The 21,209-nt window shown below is 29.9% G+C and overlaps 1 long non-coding RNA gene across 1 annotated transcript; it reads left to right on the forward strand.

Annotated features, from left to right (window-relative positions):
* The first annotated feature begins 8,839 nt into the window (after positions 1–8,839).
* On the forward strand, positions 8,840–11,102 carry LOC120213061. The gene is made up of 3 exons (XR_005524758.1): positions 8,840–9,188; positions 9,570–9,723; positions 10,722–11,102. It is a non-coding gene; the product is annotated as an uncharacterized LOC120213061 (long non-coding RNA).
* Positions 11,103–21,209: the final 10,107 nt, after the last annotated feature.

Genomic DNA, 21,209 nt, shown 5'->3' on the forward strand with positions numbered 1-21,209 from the left:
GATTCTCGGTATAAACTGAAGTCCAAAGTGTCATAAAAGGTGTACATGCCAACATAGATTGAAAAAAAAATTACTGATCTGATAGTGTAAGGAATATGTTGTCTTGCTAATAGAATAAGAATAATTTAATACAGTAGAAATCTGATCGTGATAATTTCGAAGTAAGTGAAAGGTGATATTCCTGATTGTGATAGCTATTCACCTGCCCTGGCCAGGCAGGATGAAGAGCGGACACCTCAGGAAATGCCTAGTAAGATCAAAAGTTGATTTCAGAAAGCTGAAATCATATCTGAATAATGATAGAAAGTTTTCATCGTTTGGAATCGGAAAAACGATATAGAGTAGTTTTGTCATTATGTGGATAAGATAGAATATGGTGAACAGGTGTCACCATAAGAAGGTTAAAAAGATCTAAGGACGTGATGAGTACGTATAGAAGAACTCAAGGATAAGTGCATTAGTGACAAGTGTATAAGATGTATAAAGTCAGAGCTTATGAGTTTGAAACGAAGTGATAGTATTGCGCATAAACAAGAGTATGTTTATGATAAGGGTTTGCAGTTAAGATGGAAAGAGTTAGCATTGGCTAACTAGAGTATGTGATAAAAATGTACTGGAATTATAAGATTATAAGATATTGTCAGGATATGATAACCAGATCTGCAATGGATCTGGATATAGTTGCATATTTGGATCATAGTAATGTGGTATAGTAAAGGAAAAGGAAATAAGAATTTGTATATTTAAGTAAAGCTGAGGATTGATAAGAAGAGTTTGAGAATGTGTATATCGATGATCAGATTATAGGACATAGGAAGTCAGAATGTTGAGTTTGAGCAAAAGAAATTTCAGGATGTATGAGAATAGAGGTGAAATTGATAAGTTGAGTAAGCGAATTTTGAGATAATTTAGATTGGAAAGGATGTATATGATTGGTATAATAGGGCTTGTGCCCTAGATTGAACAAAAGTTATTATCTAGCTGTCAGAGTAAAGGTGCTAGAATTATAAGATTAGAGGAAAGATATAGTGGAGTTAATTGATTATGATGTGAATTTGAATATAGTTGTATATTCTGAGCAGATAACTATGATGTAGACACAGAGATAAGTATTTGCATGGAACCTTCAGGAAGGAAAATACAAGTATAAGAAATGATAAAGAATGAAGTTATGTATAAGAAATGGGTTATCAGAGTAATGAGGATGCAATGAAGATTGGTACATAAAGATGAGTATAAGTGATAAGACAAGAGTATGTGAACATGAAAGGAAATATATAATTTATGTATAAGGAATAAGGAATAAAGAAATGAAGGGATTGATTTAAAAGAATCAGATACGATAAATATGGAAGTACAGAGGACAATTTTGATATAGAAATAAGACAAGTGTGCAAGGTGATGTGAAAATATTGTTTGACTCCTTAAAGTATATGTTTAATCACATTGAAGAAGATTTAAAGTTGTGTTTTGGTCAAATGATGACGAAATACAAGTTTGGTATGGTTATAAGGTAATTAGAGAGTTATGAAGAAATAGATGGATTTATGATATAGAGATGGATGTTACTGTCAACGTGATGAGTGACATTATATTGAATTTTAGAAAGGTCAAAGGAAAGATGCATAATCGAATAAGAGAAAAGACAACAATGGATTGGTATTACTGGTTATTGTTTATATGATAAGCAACAGAGGATGAATGTATAAACGAAAAAGATAGTCGGAAAACTAAAGGATTAAAAAGTAAGTTTCTGATGATGACAAGAAAGAATAAGTCAGGGAAGCAACATAAGAACATTAGAAGATATGTTTTTATTAAGATGTGCAGTGAAAATTCGAGGACGAATTTTCTTATAAGGAGGGGAGATTTGTAACATCCTCAATACCGGGTTAGTGACCAAATTGTAAAGTTTCAGAATTTGGTGACTAAAGTATAAGAATGAAATAGTTCAATGATTATTGGATATATATATATGATGAAGGTTATTTAGTAATTATTAAAGGAAATTAAGGGTTAAATGGTCATTTGACCAGAAAGATTTTTATATTCCTTTTAAAGGTAATATAAACGTGGGAAATGTGAGAAATATCCAGAGTTCTCTTCTCCTTTCTTCTTCTTCATATGTGGGAGAGCAAGGCAAAGGTAAGTTTAATTTCAGTTGGTTAATTCTTGAGTTTTAAGCTTAGTTTTGATTCTTTGGGTATTAAATAAGCTTAAGGAAAGCTTATATGGGATTTAAACAATAAGATAAATGAATTATGAAGGAATTTGCAATATGAGTTTTAAGATGAAATTTTGATATGGTATGGTTGTTGAAGTTTTATGGATGAATTTGACTTGTCATCAATCTAATTAAGAAGTATGAAGTGTTAGAATTGGAATTAGAACACATTGAAAATTTGGTATGATTCTTGAATCTCATATGAAAGATAGGATTTTGAGGTTTAAGATGAAATAAATGAATATAGATTGGTTTAAGTATGTGTACTAGAGTTAAGAATGAAAAGGGGATGATATATGAAGTGTTTGAGAGGAAATAAAGTAATTTTCGGGTTGAAAATATGATTTCTGGGCAAGGGGAATCGGTACCCATTCAAGGGGAACCGATACCCCTTCAAACGAACAAAATTTCCAGAATGTCATGAGGGAATCGATACCCCCTTAGTAGGGAGCCGATTCCCCCTAAAGGAAAAATGGGAATATTGGTTTAATAAGTTCGTTTAAGTTGCTAGTATCCAATTACAAGGTGTAGGTATCTAATAATTGCCTCAAAATGTACATTTATGTAGATTCTGCGCGTAAAGCAATTCCGGAACATTTGGCAAGTAAGATCGATCAAGGGAATATAAGAGATTGGAATGGACTAGTGGGGCAAGGTGAGTGCATACTAGTGATATGTAGTGTTTAATGGAAATAAGACTTGCGATGAGTCTATTTCCTAGAGTAATATGCATGAAGTCATGGACATGATTATGTGTGGTTATAATTATATGTGATTATCTGTATTACATTGATTGTATGTATGCATGACTAAAGATAATGATATGTTTTGTATATGCTATATGATGTATGTAAGACTTTAATATGTAATAATGGAAGAACATGAGATAAGTTATATGATAGAGTCATAAGAAATGAAATGAACATGAGGGAATAAGATAATCAAGTATAAGTTATATGATATGGTATAAGTGATTATACGAGAAATGTTAGGAGACTCTAAGAGAATAGTATGAATTCGAGGGCATAAATAAGGATACATAAGTAATATAGGGAAGATTGATAAATTAAAGGAAACTATGGTTTATGTATTATAGTGAAGAGCTACAAAGTTTTATTAAAGAGTATTGGGGAAGTCATGAGAAATGGAACTAAATAAATAGATAGTTTATGTGAGTGGAAAAGGAAAATGATATAAAATAAATGGAAATTATTTATAAGATAGCATGAGACTAATTGAACATGTAATATAAACTTTATAAACGAGTAATTGGGTAAAATCATTATATGATACAATTATAGAGTATTACTATACAAATTATATTAAAATATGATATATGAGAATATGAGTAAGTTTATAGGATATTGATAGGACATATAAGAATATTTAAATGTATGCTGATATGAAAAAGGGAATACAAAGAAATGGAGCATAAGGTAGATAATATGATATCAGTTATTATATATCTATATGATATATGTCATCAGGTAATATGAAAGGACTCTGAAAATTGATATAAGCTACGTGAAAGTGTTCTAGGTGTTTCTATATGTTATATGAAGTATATGATCCTATGTGAACAAGATATGATAAGTATGTTTACATGAATAAATGTGATTGGGTGAGAAATGATAGAAATTATATGAAAACATGATATATGTGACATGTGAATTATATGGAAATGATCTACGTGTAAGTGAACTATGTGACTATGTGATAATATGAAAAGAAGCTATGTGATATGTGATATGTGAAAGTGAATTACAAGTTTATGTGAATATTTGAAATGAAATAAATGATAACGCCCATGTTATGTGCCATGAGAGCTAGGGGTATAGTTGGCATGCCAAGAGTCGAGGGTCTACGCGGTCCATCGGGACATATGTATATTCTTTGGAACATGTGTGAAGTCTTGAAAGACGCATACTTGATCCCTAGTATATGTATATGATTCTTAAGGAATAATATGTGGTCCTTATGGACATTATTATATGGCACTACGGTACAATTCTACGCGGTCCTTCGGGATATATATATATTCTGTGGAACATGTGTGAAGTCTTGAAAGACACATACTTGATCCCTAGTATATGTATATGATTCTTAAGGAATAATATGTGGTCCTTATGGATATTATTATATGGCACTACGGTGCAATTCTACGCGGCACTTCGGTGCAATTATACGAGCTGTGGTGTCAGCATTAGTGCACAACTTCTATAGACTCACATATCGATAGTTCTCATATATGTACATGGGCTAATCCAGAGATATGAACAAATATATGTTAGTGGTATGATAAATGTTATAGAAATGATATGATGTTGTGTGTGTATAGTGTTTGATTGAAAAGGTTAACCATAAAAGTATGTGATTATATGATAAACTGTTAATGATGAATTATGTGTATGTATGTATTTACTGTAATTAATCTGATATGATTTTATATGATACGAAGAATGCATGGAATTGGTATAACATGATAGAACAGAACATGTATGTATTGATATATGTTATAAAGTGCATTATAAGTTGTTATGCATCACTAAGTCTTCGACTTAGCTTGTGATTGTTTCACATGTAGGTTTCGAGAAGAGTAAAGAGTAATGCGGAGCAAGACAGGTCAGTTTTCCTTACCAAATGTCAGATCAGAAAATATAGGTACTGTATATAGAGTGTAGTTGGCATGTAGTCTAAAGATATAAATTGTATGAACTCTGATACATTTTGTAAACGTTTTGAATAAGTTAAATGTTATCAATTTTTTTTAATTACTCACTATTTTATACGAATAAATGTTTGAAAAGTCAATGTGACACTTCGGACTCGTATCCGGGTCGGATACGAGTTGGGGGTGTTACAAGTGTAGTCTAGGCAGTTTTGCAATGTCATACACAAGAAATGCCCCATGTTGTCTGCTCCTATTCATACCTGAATACCAAGCCTTTAAATCATTTTCTCATGATAGGAGAAGGCTAAAGTGGTCCCTGCAAGAGAAAGGTATGGGGTTCGAATGTATCATCTGCGGTAAGGTCAAGGGTCATTGTTTTATCAGTTTTCAATCTTATCATTTTGTCAAAGATCTATAACTCCGATTCTTAAAAGAGCTTTTAATCCAGTTGATACTTAAAGAATTTCAAGTCTGAAAATTATTCATTGCTCATAACCTCAGAAGGTAGCATTTTACTTAAAATGTTCGATTGTCAAGTGACTTACAAACTTTTTAACGAAAAGAGAAAGAAAAGAAGTTCAAATAAGACAATATGTGAGTGCATCAAAAGTTCGTAGTGGTTGCAATGATTTTTTCTCAGTTTGCATCAGAATGCCCTATCATCCTTCAAATTTCCATGCCCCTGAATCAATTAGGTGCTGAACTTTGCACTTCAATGCCCCGCAATTCTCAGTAAGGTACCTTGATCTTCAGATGGTGATAGCATCACGTCCATAGCTCTCAAACCTTTTTTTTGTACGAATAGGGTGACTTCATCTCACCTCAAAACCTTTATCATAAGATTCTCCGCGAATTACCTTCGGGATTTGTGATTAATGTATGTCGATATGCAATATATACCATGTAATGTAAAATGTGTATATACTAATGCAAAGATGAAAATATGCACATGCAAATGCAAAATGGGTGTGCAAAATGCGAGATGCAAATGCAACCCGATATTGATTCCAAAATAACTTAATTTATACAAAAAGTACTCAACAACACACAATGTCTAAGCACTTAGGCAAAGAGAGTACATCAACATGGAAACTTAAACATAGAATCTTGCCTTATTTTCTATCTCTCGAGCTCTATCATCAATTTCATGATTCGCCATTCTTCCTCTGGATCACGAAAACTCTTAAGGTTGTCGCTTCTTCATATAATTCGTAGACTTGACGAGCAACACCATTGGCCTGATTCACTGCTTTCTCCATTGCTTCATGTTGTCTTTGAATAGTATCTTGAGTTTGTCGTAGCGCGGTTCCAAGTTCTGGATTAGTCAATGGTTGGCTCTCCTCTGACTGTTGAATTCACTGATGGCATCTCTGTACTGTAACTTCTAGCTCAAAAATCTTGGCTTTTAAGGCCTCACTTTCATGTCTAGCTATATATCGTGCGGATGAGTGGATCAACAATACTCCTTCTAGCTCTGCTATCATCTTCTTTAACATCTCATTTTCTTCTTGAATACGGAACCCATTGATGTTGTAAGGATTCTGAAAAATCTCATCCAAACTAAGCAGTTGTGCTTCGAGCTGCTCAATTTGTGCTCGCCTCTGCACCAATTCTTAGTTAGCCTCATCTTTTTGCTCTCTCAGTCTCTGAGCGTGCTACAGGGCTCGGATAATTACCTTCTCTGGCAAAATGGATTATTCGATAGTTACAAGTATGTCTCTGAACCGTGTCTGCCCGTACTCGGACCAGGTCTGAACACTGATTGCATTCTCATCCCATCAGAAGACATTGTTGCCTTAAGCTCTTTTTATAATAACTAAGTAATCTGGGAATCAATACCGTTTATGAAATGATGTGATATGACAATGATACATGCAAAAATGCAATAATAGCATACAAAAGAAAATCAATGTTAGTAGAAACAAGACAACAAGAATTAAGTTAGTTGAAAAGATTAGTCCCGAAATGTAATCTTAGCAAAAATAAATAAATATGACTCAAAGTTGAGACTGAAGAATAAAGCATACAAAGAAAATTAATAATCCTAACCGCATGTGTTCTAGTTCTCCTCGTCTATCCACATTGCTCTAGCGGGGTAAGCTTACTAAATTCTCTATATGAGGCTGGTTTCTAGCAAAGGGTTCCCAAGCTATTTTTACAACCTACTAAGGTTGTCCCCGATTCTGGCCCATTACAGACTTGCGAATCAGGTTCGGCTCAGGGGATCACACCACTAAAAGCGTACCTCGGAACTGATATCCGGATAGGCAACTTAGGGTGCTTTCCAGAGATACTTTGTCAGACCCACACAAGGAAGCCCAATGCTCCTCGTGAGGTGTGACGTTTCTCCCTACTTATGTAAACTGGGATTGAGCTCGGGTTTAGAGCTATGATATGTAACAACCCTAAATATTCACAAAAATATAAGCATTAACGAGAGAGAAATATTTTTTCTTTTTTGAAATAACATAATGAACCATAAATTAAAAAAGATCGAACTCGTAATTTCCAAATAATAAATATAGGGTAACCAACTCGTGGCTCAACTCTCAATTTGTTTTAAATAACAAAAGTCCCCAGCGGAGTCGTCAAGCTGTCGACACCGTTTTTCGCCCGGGCGGGGAAAGACCGATACCGACTCGGGGGTTTTCTCTTTGAAAATCATTTAAAAATGTGAGGAGTCGCCACCAATCATTTAAGGTGAGATTGGAACACCGTAAAAACTGGGTGATTTTAGTAAAACATTTTATTTTAATAAAATACTGAGTTTTGGGTCTGCAAAAATCCAGAAATCAGGTTCGGGAGTCGGTTACGCGTGGGGAAGGATTAGCACCCCCACAAGCGCCCAAAAATTGGTACCTAGTTGATTACCCTATATTTAAAATCGTAAATTTTGAGTTTGATCTTTATTTAATTTAAAAATCATTAAGGGTGCAAAGTTAAAAGGGTATTTGTTTATTGAGACCGATTGCATTCGCCCCCGAGCGTAAATGCGGGAGATCAGCTATTGTGCCTAATAACCAAACATTGCCTCGTTTTTAGAAAAACATGATGCAGTTTTGAAAAGGATGTCAACTATTTTAGGGAATTACCAGTAGTCACCCCCTAAGCACGATCGCGGAGGATATACTATTAACTCCTTAATAAGTGAACAATGCCTTAAGTTTTAAAAACAATGCAATCAAGCAAAATTTTATTTATCCTAATTATACTAAAAATAAATTAAGGCTTTTTCTAACCTACGGTGTCAAATTATGAAAATTAAAGAACCTAGGGGCTCAAGCCTAAGAACGTAGGATCTAATATTAATCCTATTTGATTTTAATTAATTATTGAATCGAATAACTGAGATGGTCCCTCGAGCGTTTACGCGAGGGCCGTCTCGAATTATCCCCTAAATTAAAAGATTATTTTGAAATCTATACTAAAATGGAGGCTCTATTTAACCTATTTAATTATGTCAAATCTAAGTTCAAAGACTAAAAAGGTCAAGGTTTAAAGTACCGAATCCTAAAATATTTAAAAGAATAAGGATCTAAAATGACAACTTCTAAAGTTAGGGAACTAATTAAAAATCTAATTAATCTAAGTTATTAAACTATATATGAAAAATATCATGCAATTTAATATCACAAATTATATACATATATATATATTTTAATTAAAAATTATAAACCATACATATTAATATATAATGTACAAACGTGACTTAAATATAAAAATAAAGACATGCCATGCTAAAATATAAAATTTAAAAAAATATATATAAACATGTGAGAATAAGCATGTAAATTAAAAATAACTAGTGACCTAAATCAAAATATACATAAATATAGGTCTATAACTAATTCTCTTAAAATTCAAGTGGCTAAACTATAATTTTACCAAAACGTTTTTAATATGTAACCTAAACTAAACCTAAGCTATCATCCACGCACATAAATTTCCCTAAAGCCGCACATAAATTTCTTCTTCTTTTCTCTTCTTCACGCTCACAACTCCTGCGCCACTCTCAACCATTTTTTCTCTCAAACTTCGACTGACACAACCAAAACCCTTAGGGCCACCGCGTCGGCCACCACGTCGGTGGCCATTCACCACCATTACATCTCCTCCCCTCAAGCCCTTCTTCCTTTACTCTTTTCTCTTCTTTCACTTCATCTATCGCCTAACCTCTTTCTTTCCTCTTGACCGAGACCCGAAACACACAAAACCGCCGTGAATCGGCGTTGAACCAACCTTAGGCCACCAACCCAAAAGCTTTAACCCTCTAGGACCACCACTCTGGCCAAGGTAAACTACTTTGCTTCCTTCCTCTATTTATTTTAGTATTTTCTCGTAATAGCATAGAGTAAAAAAAATCAGTATTTGAATACGAAAATTAAAAATTGACCCTTTAATTTGCTTGTTTATTTCTCTAAAATCTCTGAGAGAAAACCCTACAATTGTTTCACTCCTTTTTCTGTTTGAACCCCCGTTTTACATTCATTTCTTTTTTCTTCCCCCTCCTTTTTTTTATAGCTAAAATTTACATATTTAAAATAAGTAAAGTGGGGGTGGTTGCAAATTTCTTGCGGGATTGTGGGGGGTGGGGGTTGGTGTTGAAATATATGATGGTGGGGACAAAGAATTGAAAAAATGGTGCTCACAGAGTGTTTTTTATTACGCTCGCAGCCCGTGAGGCAGATCATACGGACACAGACTGCTGGTAACCTAGAAGAAACCAATTTTTACAGTGAGGTGGTGCCATCTTCTCTTAGCGAGATTGCACCCATTCTCCGTGCTGATAATGAGGTCGAATCAAGCAACCCCAGGGTGGCTTACCTCTGTAAGTTTTTGATTTAGTTTGCTTTCATACGTGATTATTGTTTTTATGTGATTTTGAATTAATGCTGTTATTTTTAGTAATTTTAACGTCTGTTTCTAGCTGTTAGTATGATCTAGCCTTATTCTGGAGCAGTTTAAAATAACAAGAAATCTAACCAGCTCCTTATGTATCTTGTGTACCGCTGGATAAACATTTTATGTTATTGCATATGCCAGTGAAGATGGTCGTGTCTCTTGACATGGTGGTGTACACTGTTTTCAACTCCACCGAGTTAATTATTTTGAGTGCTACTGCTTTTTTTAGCATCACTTACTCTGGATACAGTCATATACCTGGCTACTTCTTGGTTATTTCCAATTATATATTGCTTAAAAATGGATTTATGTTGTCCTAATAAGAGATTATCTGTGAAAGAAAATTTTCTTCCATGTGATCTCTTATAAAATAAGTAGCATGAATTGGAATTCTGAGCATGCAACTTTTTGCTACTTTTTCTAGTGTTGGAGTTATTTCACTCAGATTGTCAAGAAATAATATTGTTTTACTATGCATCATCCTCACGATCATAAGATCATACTGGGTTTTAAACGTATTGTGTTACGTTTAAGTTTTTGTTGTACACCTCCTGTGATCTCTCTTGTATCTTATTGTCTTGATAATGAATTTTCTCTTTCTCATCTGTAATTCTTTTCCAAAAGAATCTTTAAATAAATATAGATTTATTTAATTGTTTCACGGTCGATTACTCGATATTATATGTAACATAGAAGAAGGGAACATGGAATGCATTATTCTTATGGTTATTGCACCCTACTCCTTGGACATGGGCATGGATTAAGGGATGTTTGAATTGCTTTGAGGGAGCTTATGATTGATAAGCTTTTCTATAAACTGAAAGGCCATATGAAGACAACGTTGGATTTTTCATTCTGCAAAATAATCATTGCTTTGGGCACTTCAATAAGCGAGTAAGTTTTTGTTTTTTCTTTTTCTTGCAGTATATGCAAAGGACATCTGCAATTTCTCCAAAGAAGATTGTCTGAAAACGGCATGAAAAAAGTTAAGAAAACAAAAGAGAGATCGTTTATTTCAAGGAATCATTTGTCCAAATTCATTTAACAAAAACTTTTTAGGAAATTAAGTAAACCAGACGATATGCGATCACTGTGTCTGATAGATTACTTCAGGTTTGGACAGATGCAAAACTTTAGGCTCTACACATTGTGACGTAGGTTACTTTTAATAGTCGAAACCTCAACAAAACATTACTCTAAAATTAGAAGATCATTCGTGTATTTTACCCAAATATTAATAGACAAAATATAATCGTATATGAATTGGATTAGACGTGCAAAAAAGGTATGTATCACGAGCAGGGATGGAGGTATGTTATATATGAGAGGACCATGCCCCCGAACTTTGATGGTTCAATTATATTTTTAAACTATTGTTGGTTTCGAAACCGTTGAAATTAGGCATTCCTCTCTCAAATTTTTTTATTTAATTATTTTTAAGATCCAATAAACTTTAAAATTAATGAAATTAAATATTGATCCCAAATTTTAAAATTCAATTACCATTTTAAGACCTTTTAGTTTTGAAATTAAGTTATAATTCTCTTGATTTTAATGATTTAATTACTTTTTAGACGTGCAAAAGGGTCCTCTCTCATTGTTTAATCCTAACTCTATCTCCACACCCTAGAGGGCATCGGCATCCACTACATATTCTATTTTTTTTTTCAATTGTTTCCACCAAACAAATCGTATCATAAACTTTTCAAACGAAACCAGTAAAATTTAAATAAAAAACTATAACCCTATCAAATAAATACTTAACAAGGATGAAACAAAAGCTATAATGGGGCAAAACGTACTTGTGAAATGTTTTGTCTGGAAAAAAAAACTAATGTTGTTCAACGATTGGATAATAATCAAAACATGTAACTGACAAATCATATCAGGTATTTCTCGTTTGTTCTGTCCAATCAAGGTTTCACAAAGATTTTCAGACAGCAATAATTAAAGAAATTAATTGTTGTTGGTTTAATTGTTTTGCAAAGAGGTTGTAATGAGAAGGGTAATCGAATACTCTCACATGCATGCATGTGAAATAGTTTCAGCTCTCTGTTGCCACTTGATGCATAGAAACAAACAAATTTGTCGGGTTGAATTCAGCATTTAGTCTTACCACTTGATGCTAATTAACTTGTTTAGGTATCAATTAGTCCACCACTATATATATATATATATATGATTACTTACAGATTTAAGACCATTGGATGAGTGAAAATAAACGATTAAGATTAACAATAGGAAATGATAATGTATTCACTGAAAAAAAATAATGAGTCAATATCAGTCGTCTATTTTCACTCATCCAATAATCCTAAAATATGTATGTGTATGTGTATGTGTATGTGTATGTGTATGTGTATGTGTATGTGTATGTGTATGTGTATGTGTATGTGTATGTGTATGTGTATGTGTATGTGTATGTGTATGTGTATGTGTATGTGTATGTGTATGTGTATATGTATATGTTTTTAGTTTTACGAATGAGATTAACTCATTGTTTTTTTTTTCTTCCAATGAATATATTCTCATTTCCTACCGTTAATCTCAATCGTCTATTTTCACTCATCCAACGATCCTAAATTTATGTAAAACTAAAATAGTTTTTTATTGTGTAATAGGATCATATCTATCTATTTATCTATCTATATATATAGATAAGGACGAGACTATAATTAAATATGGAGATGAAAATGATATTGTTTTACGAAATATTTAATTTAAAATTTGAAGGAACAAAATTTTAATTATTTACTTAAGTTTAGAGTGACAAAATCTAAAATGTTAATAAACCAAAATTTTTAAATAGACAAGAACACCTCCCACTCACTATGTTCTTTGTCCCCCATGTATATATATATATATCTTTTTTTTATACATGCAATTTTTTTAAATATTTTTTCGTACATGCATCCTTCATAAACTTCTAAATATTATAAAATAGTCTCTTGTTATGTTAAAATATCAAGAATTTTGATAAATTTAAGGGTCATTTTGAAATAATGTGGTAAATTTAAAAATTATTTTATAGCAATGTGACAAATTTTGAAGATCATTTTGTAACATTTAAAAAATATATGACTAAAATTTTAATTAAACTCCAATTCTTTTTTTAAAAAAAGAAGAAATTAAACTCTTCAAAAATTTAATTTAAACTTGTATATCTTTTAAAATTTTGAGTTACTCCCCAATTTGTATCACTAAATTCCGTCATTAATTGATTCGGACTTATCCGTAAAGATATTGTAACAAACACCCTATTTGAATAAATAATTTTTTCATTACTCTAAATAAATCGATCTCTTTTCTCAACACATCATTTAAAGAATTTAACCTACGTGATTGAGTTTGAATGACGTATGAAATGGTGAAAATGAAACGAGGTGTCAGTGCTTCTTTCATTTCCCACCGCCCTGACACTGTGCTGATTCAACATAACTTGTACAATTTTTATAACCCTCAATTCCATTGGTGGATTTGGATTTTTCCTGCTTGATCACGTAAATAAGATTTTTTCAAGATAAATAAAATAAAACTAATGATAATTAATTAAGAAAGAAAGAATGTGAACGAGGAATTTTTTTGTAATTGTTTATTATATTAATATTCATGTTAATTTAATATAGTAATTTTTTAGAAAATATAAATTATTTTAAATATAGTTAGAAAAATTAAACATGGAAAGTGTTTAATACCTCGGATCCAGTATGCATGACCTAATACGTCCTTCAAAATGAGTAGCCAAAGTTAATAGAATAGGATTTTATTAAGTATAAATATTTTTTTAATCCACGTTTATCGGATGAGTGGTAAGAAAGTTAATATTTTTTATAAGAACTTGTTTTTATACGTTTTAATTTGATTATTTTTAATTTTTATACTTTTTAAAAAATTTTAATTTTAGTTTGAAATAAAATGATAACTCTGAAATCTTTTTGAAGTTTTTAGATTACAAATTTAATTTCGATGATATTTAAATATCAGTAGAATCAAATACATCTTAATAAAAAGATAAAAAAATATTGATAACTTAAAAAATCATATAAAATATTTAAAAATTTAAAAATATTTTCAAATAAAAATTATATTTTAACTCGTTGTAAGCATAATAAATATTTACCCTCTTGATATGAGCAATTTTACTATAGATGTTAGTTAGTTAGTTTGGTAGTGAATTTACAGTTAAAAAAAGTAATGATTTTTTTAATATTATAAATTAATATTTTTATTTGAAGAAAGTCGAATATTATGATAAAGAGGTGAGTCAGAGTTTCCAATGAACATGTCAGTGGAAAAAGAAAGTGAAACTTAAAAGCAGTAAAATCTCACTTGGGCTTTATGTTGAGCTGTAAGCTGTAACTGTAAATTTCTTTTTGTATGTTAAGAAAAACTGGGAAATTTCTTTATACGAGACACAACAATGAAAAAATCAATTTTATTTGGAAACGATTTTAAATTAGTTCTTAAGTTATAAAATATTTTGTTTTATTCTTTTATAGTTTAAAATTTTCAAATATGAAAATCGTAAATTAACAAATGATTAACATGTCAGAATAAGAGATTTTTTATGTTAAAATAAATTGTCGAAATCAAAATACTTTAAAAGAAAATAGTAATAGTTAAAATGATTATTTAGTTAAATGTTCATATCCTTTTATCCTAAAATAAAATGTTGGTATTTAGTCTAATATTAAGGTTATTTTTTGATATTATGTCTACTTATTTTAATTTGTCATTGTTAATATTTCTGATTTATACTAATATTATTATTGTTTTATCGGAGATGATCTCTTGAAATTGCTAACTCTCTATCAATTAAGACTTCCGAATAATTCTCTTCACTTACCAGACCTTGCAAGAAACTTATATTTTCTGAACACATGAATGTCATGTCCTCTTAGTCAGCTACAGACATAACCTCTAAAAAATTCATAACATTTATCATAGCGAAATTCGAGATCAAACGATTATATTTATTTAGTATGTTGACCTATGAGTAACTATAATGATTCTATGTCTAGACACATAAGCTCGAATCAATATAAATATTTGTAAGTTTAACTAAGAGAGGGATCTTGACTTACTTATTCTCCTTCACTCCCTTTTATATTTTCATCTCTCCCATAGAAAAATATCGACAATGTTCGTCTCTACACTAATTGTAACTCTCTATTCAAACTACAATGAGTAAATTGCCAATTCAACCTTTTTATTTACAACAAGTATCAACCTACATTATCTCATGTAAATCATATATAAATTATGTCTAAATTTTATTCTATTATGACTTTAAATACATTTTGATTATTTTTGTAATTGTCCTTCATAACTATTTATCTATGAAAAAAATATTATTAAACTCATTAAATAATTTACTAGTAAAAATGAATATTACTCTCTAAAGGTCTTGAGTTCGAGCATAATGTCTGGAAAATATGTGTCATCGATTAATTAAAAAAATTATGAATAAATATTATTTTATAATCATTTAAACTAATAAAATTTATTATTATTTTATAATAAAATTTAAAAACTGAAAATATAATAATAAAAATTTATAATTTTTTAAAATGTATACGTTTGGGTGGTCTCTCGAGGTAAAAGAAGGTCAGGTGATACCTACTGCCACAACCATCTGCTTACCATTTTTATTTTGATTTTTATTCTAAATTTTATAATTTTTTATTTTCTCTTAACTTTATTATAAATAGTGACCCAAATCCCTTCAATTTTAGCCTTAACAACTACAAACAAAGATTTCACTTCTGATTTTTAACCCATTCATCTCTCAAAATTCCTCTCTTTTCTCTTTCAGCTTCGAAAATAACCAAATTTTCCCAGGAAAAAAATACATCTTTGATCATTTTCTCACCTGAAAAGTGTTAAACTTTCTGTTATTACCCGAAACGTGTTAAACTTTCTGTTATTCTTTCTGGGTTTTCTCCATGGACTCAACTTCTTCAAGTGCAGCACCGCCACCGAGCTTCTACATCGATAATAAATGGAAGCTTTCGAAGAAAGAGAACTCGTCGTCTTCCTTAACGGCGACGACTACTCCGACATCGAAACGATGCGCTTTCACAAGGAAATGCGCAAAGCTGGTGAAGGAACAAAGGGCTCGTTTCTATATCATGAGGCGTTGTGTCATCATGCTCATTTGCTGGCGTGATTACACTGATTCTTGAATACCAGAGAAAGAAAAACCCTAATTTAGAAGTTTAATGTCGAGAGAAAAGCTTGGGGTAAAGGAGAAGAAGAAGAAGAAATTAAGCTATACATAATACTACATATATACATGTAGATAAATATTTGTTTTTTTAGGGTTAAGATTTGGGTTTTTAGTTTTTTTTTTTAATTTGCAAGAGGTGATGAATCTTCTTGTCGATGTAAGTGTTACTTTCCTCAGATGAACATCTCTGTATAAATAGAGAAATTAAAGTTATTTTTTATTAAAAAAAAGTAGTTTTTTGAGTTCATATTTATAGCTGCTGTTTCAGTTTTGATCTTTTTAGTTGGCTTTTTTCTGGGTTTATTTGAGTTTTTGAGATCTAAGAAAGTGAAGAGAGAGTGAACTGTTGCACGTTTCTGACAGAGATTCTTATTTAATTGTATTTTTTCGTTGTTTGATTTATTTAATGTTGGTCACATTTGGGTCATGGGAAACAGAGATTTTTAAGTCCCCCTCTCCTTGGATGCTTTAATTCTTGAAGGGGCAGTGAGAAATATATTTTTCATCATGATTAATATTTTCTTTATTATTAGAATAATTTGATAAAATTTCTTATATATTGTATTGGGAAAAAATTTGATTTATTTAAGGTGATATCACCTAATTTATTTGTTGTGATAGGATATTTTTCATAGTATTTTGGGAAATAAACCTAAATCATTCTATGTTTTTGGAAAGATGTTTAGAAGACATATTTTTTATATTGCATTCGAAATATATTTAGATCATTCGATGTTTTTGGAAAGATGTTTAGAAGATAATTTTTTTCTATATTACATTCAGTTGAAACGCTAAATTTAGCAAAATATCAATATAAAAAAAACGTCGGGGGATTCCCAATCATGCAAAAGAAGTATGACATTGCATGCATCTTTCTACAGTACTATTTAAATCATTTTATTTGAGAAAATAATCTTAATAGTTTAATAGTAATATGTGAGATTCTTTTTTATTTGAGAATACGTAATATTTGATTGATCTTGCAGAATAATGTAGATTCAATATTATATATTGATTATTCAAGTAATTTTTATAATATTTTTTTTCCATTCATAACATAAAGATTCAAATTATTATACTTAATATATATTAATATTTGATATTTTTTCTCTATTTCTGCACATTAATTAATAGTATAGTGTTTTCATTCATAATATTCGAATTCAAATCTTAATTTTGTCTAAATGGTCTAATATTATCGTTATACAATTAATACTAATATTTTCTTTATTTTTAAACATTAATTAATAGTATAATTTCATAATAGAATTATCTAAAGGAAGATTATTTAACATGTTTTGTATTGTTATATTTGAATTATTTGATTTATATGTAACTTTTTATTGTTTGATTGACATAATGTTAGATTATTTATTAATTACTTAAATAGTAGGATGTGATCATGAAAGATAAGATTATAGGTAATTCTAGATACTATGAATAAAATATTTTTATTTATTTATCAATTATGATTATTTAGATTTTTTTTTATAAATTTATATATAATATATTAATTTTACTATTATTTTTTTTTCTAAAAATGATGCATTAGTTATATATATTTTTTTTATAAAAACACTTTAAATTAATTTTTTCCGTAGTTTTGTATTTTTCTTCCACTGCCTACAACAATAATGATGTGTTATGCGGCAACTTAATTTAAGGTTAAAAACGTCAATCTTGGGATGCGGTTGAAAATGTGATAAAAATTATAATACTTCAAATTGAGTACAATCTAAAGTGTTACATTTTTAATAATATTTTTATTGAACCTAAAATGTTACGTAATGTTACGAAAAATGTAACATTTTCAATTGTCACATTTTTGATTGAATTGAAAATGTTAAAAATTAATATTTTAGATTACATCCAACTTAAAAACTTATAATTTGTATCACATTTTTAAGTACACTTAAAGTTGTCATTTTTAACTTTAAATTGGATTGTCGCTTCTTAGATTTTCCCTACAAGAAAGGCAGATGGTTTCGTAAGTAAATGGGCACTATTTTTCTATGTTATGAGTAGAATATCCAAATGACCATATTATCCTGCAAATTTGAGTCCTTTGACCAGTCATGGACCACTTTGACCTCTTATCCTAAATAAGGGCATGCTGGTAATTCGATTTCACAGGTAATCCATGGTAATTCTTTTTTTTAGGTAAATCCAAATTTATATTTATTTAAACTCAACAAAAGGTAAATTTTGGTCGAGTGTTAAATTTTTAAGTAAGATTTTGAGTTTGAATCATATGCATAAGAAATAATAAGAGTTTTGTTTATTGTTTAAAAATGTGATCCAACACAGTTCCATATATAATTGAAACATGTCACTGTATTCTTTAAATGAAATTTGAAATGAAAATTATTTTGTTCCTTATACTTTTAGGTTTCTTCATTTTCTTCCCCTTCTTTCCGTCTTCTCTCGTTGATATACCGTTGTAAATTTTTTAAAACTCAAACATTTAATTATTACCAAATCTCTAATTTTGATACTGTATATTAAGTAAATGAACAACTTTCTTATAAAAATATATCACGTGTAGATTTTTGACTGATTGATCCAAAGAGTCCACTTTAGATACTGTTAATTTCAGTTGTTTATTTTTACTCATTTAACAATCTTAAATTTATGTAAAACGAAAACGTTTTACACTTTGTAATTGATCTCATATATATATATATATATATAGAGAGAGAGAGAGAGATAGAGAGAGAGAGAGAGTGGACATATGTTGATGCTAGGGTGGGCATGTCCACCATGAAATTTTCAGGAATTCAAATTTTGTTATTTTAAATTTTAAAATTTTCCCTATTAATATTATTAATATACGCGTGCTCACTCTAAAATTGTATCGTGCCCACCCTAATATTTTATCGTTTCTACCTAAATATAAAAATTTATATTATTAATATATATCTGACCATCCTAAAAAATTATAGATCCGCTAATGAATATATATATAATAAGATCTACTTACCATGTGTACACATCATTAGTTTTATACAAAAATATAATCATGTTCGTCATTTGAGTTAATAATAAAATCGAAAATTAAAATTAAAGTAAATTTTAAGAATAGGGTAAGACAATTCACATGAATCACAAACTTATGAACACTCCTAAGATACTTGACAGCCAAATTTGAGGTAATTTGGTAAAAACTTATGACTTGTCATTAATGTCCTTTTGTGGGCTAAGACAACTTGGTACTCTTTATTTTCTGTCTCTTTCGTTTCTCTTTGATAGACCTCTCACTTTCATTTGGGTCTTCCTATAGATTTAGGTCAAACAATTTCTTTCATTTTCTCCCCACATTTTCTTCATGCCATGCATCTTCTAGGTCATCAAAGTAAGGTGTGTAAACTTCGATTCGAATCATATCATTCCTAATTAAATGATAAAATTTTTAATTAATTATGATTTAAGATTTTATAAGAATATGATAACATGTTAATACGATTTTAATAGAATTATTCAAAATATAAAAATTGAAGACCTTAAGAATAATTTAAGAACAAAACGGGAAAAAATAGAAATTTCTAAAGTTAGTGGAGAGAATTGGGGAAGAACCCTAATAGAACAATTAAAGAAAGTGGGGGGAAAACATTAGTCACCCCCACAAATCTTATCCAAAATGATTAAGTATTTTGATTGAAATTTTAGTGCATTAATTTTGTCGTTAACATCGACTTAAACAATTTGATATAAAATGCTCTTCACGGGGATTGATATATATATATATATATTAAAACACACTCTCTAAAAATAGTTAAAATTTTAATTTTTTTTTGCACGAAACAAATGATATTGAATCCAAAAGGAATTGTTAATATTTGAGCATATATTATTTTATACTTATCACACATTAATAAAAAAAAATCAGTATTTTATAAAGTACACCAGAGATTAATAGGCTATGCTCAAATGATTATTTTGGTCACAAAATTTTTAAATTATAAAATGATTATAAATTTATCACACCGTTATAAAAATAATTAATGTGACGTTATAATAAGTATTAACATTTGATAAATTTAGAGATAAGTTTATAAATGATTCGATAAAATTTAATGATAATTAGGTAAATTTTTATTTTGATAAATTTAATATTGATTGTTTAAATTTTTAAAATTTAGTGATTGAAATGATTAATCGAACCTAGTTTATTGATCTTAATATAATTTATCCTGAATTTTTATTCGGATCAATCTATATTTAATAATAAAATACACTACAACTTCGAAAACCCATATTCAAATTTTGAAAATAATATTATTTGAAGAGACGATGAGAACCAAATCTTCATCTAAACATGTCAAATTATCATGAAATTTTAATCCATTTAGGCCTAATTTTGCAATAAAGTGGTCCGTAGTAGGGAAAGGTGGCACTAATACCCTTTAAACTTTAACACCCATGCCTATCCGTCATTTAAGTGACCATAGATTTCGGTCTAAACCCTAACCCCCCCCCCCCTAAAGTACTAGTTACTAAACCAAACAAGGTGTTAAAACCTATCACCTAAAAGCCAAAATAATGAATACTTTTTTTGGGGCTAAGCTCTCTAACCCTGAGAATCACCTTATATAGGAGAAGCCCTACAAAAAAGACCCAGCCTTTAGGTCCTTGTTTGGTCAACGGTCACATCAATGCCACCTAAGTTTTTTTAACAATATATGTTAAAAACCTTGAAATTGGCAAATTTCCACATGTCACTTTCACATAGGGTGGTTATCTTCTAAATTGTACCGTCTGTCACATGGGAGGTAAGTGAAAATGGGACCCTCTCTTCACAAGAGTTTTAGTAAGTTTACAATTTTACATTTATAATAAAAATAAATTAAGAATTACTAATTAGAAATGAAACGATATTAATAATTAAAGTGATGATTATTATTTTTAGAATTTTTAGGTTTGAACATGTCGTTTGTATGAATGTTAAGCGTTTATTATTAAATAATTGAGATACTTTCGATCATATATTAACTTATAATTACTTCATATCTATAAGAAAAGTTTAAATATTAATATTGTAAAAAAATAAACTAGATTAGGAGAATCAATCCTACTAAACTATGATCTGAATAAATCATCTAACAAATGAGAGATCGATAATTTAAAAAATAATTTTCTTAAAAATGTATAATTGTAAAATTTTAAGAGTTTATATAATTTTCTTA

This window comes from Hibiscus syriacus, unplaced genomic scaffold (assembly GCF_006381635.1).
Source record: "Hibiscus syriacus cultivar Baekdansim isolate YM2019G1 unplaced genomic scaffold, ASM638163v2 tig00110020_pilon, whole genome shotgun sequence".
NCBI lineage: Eukaryota > Viridiplantae > Streptophyta > Magnoliopsida > Malvales > Malvaceae > Hibiscus > Hibiscus syriacus.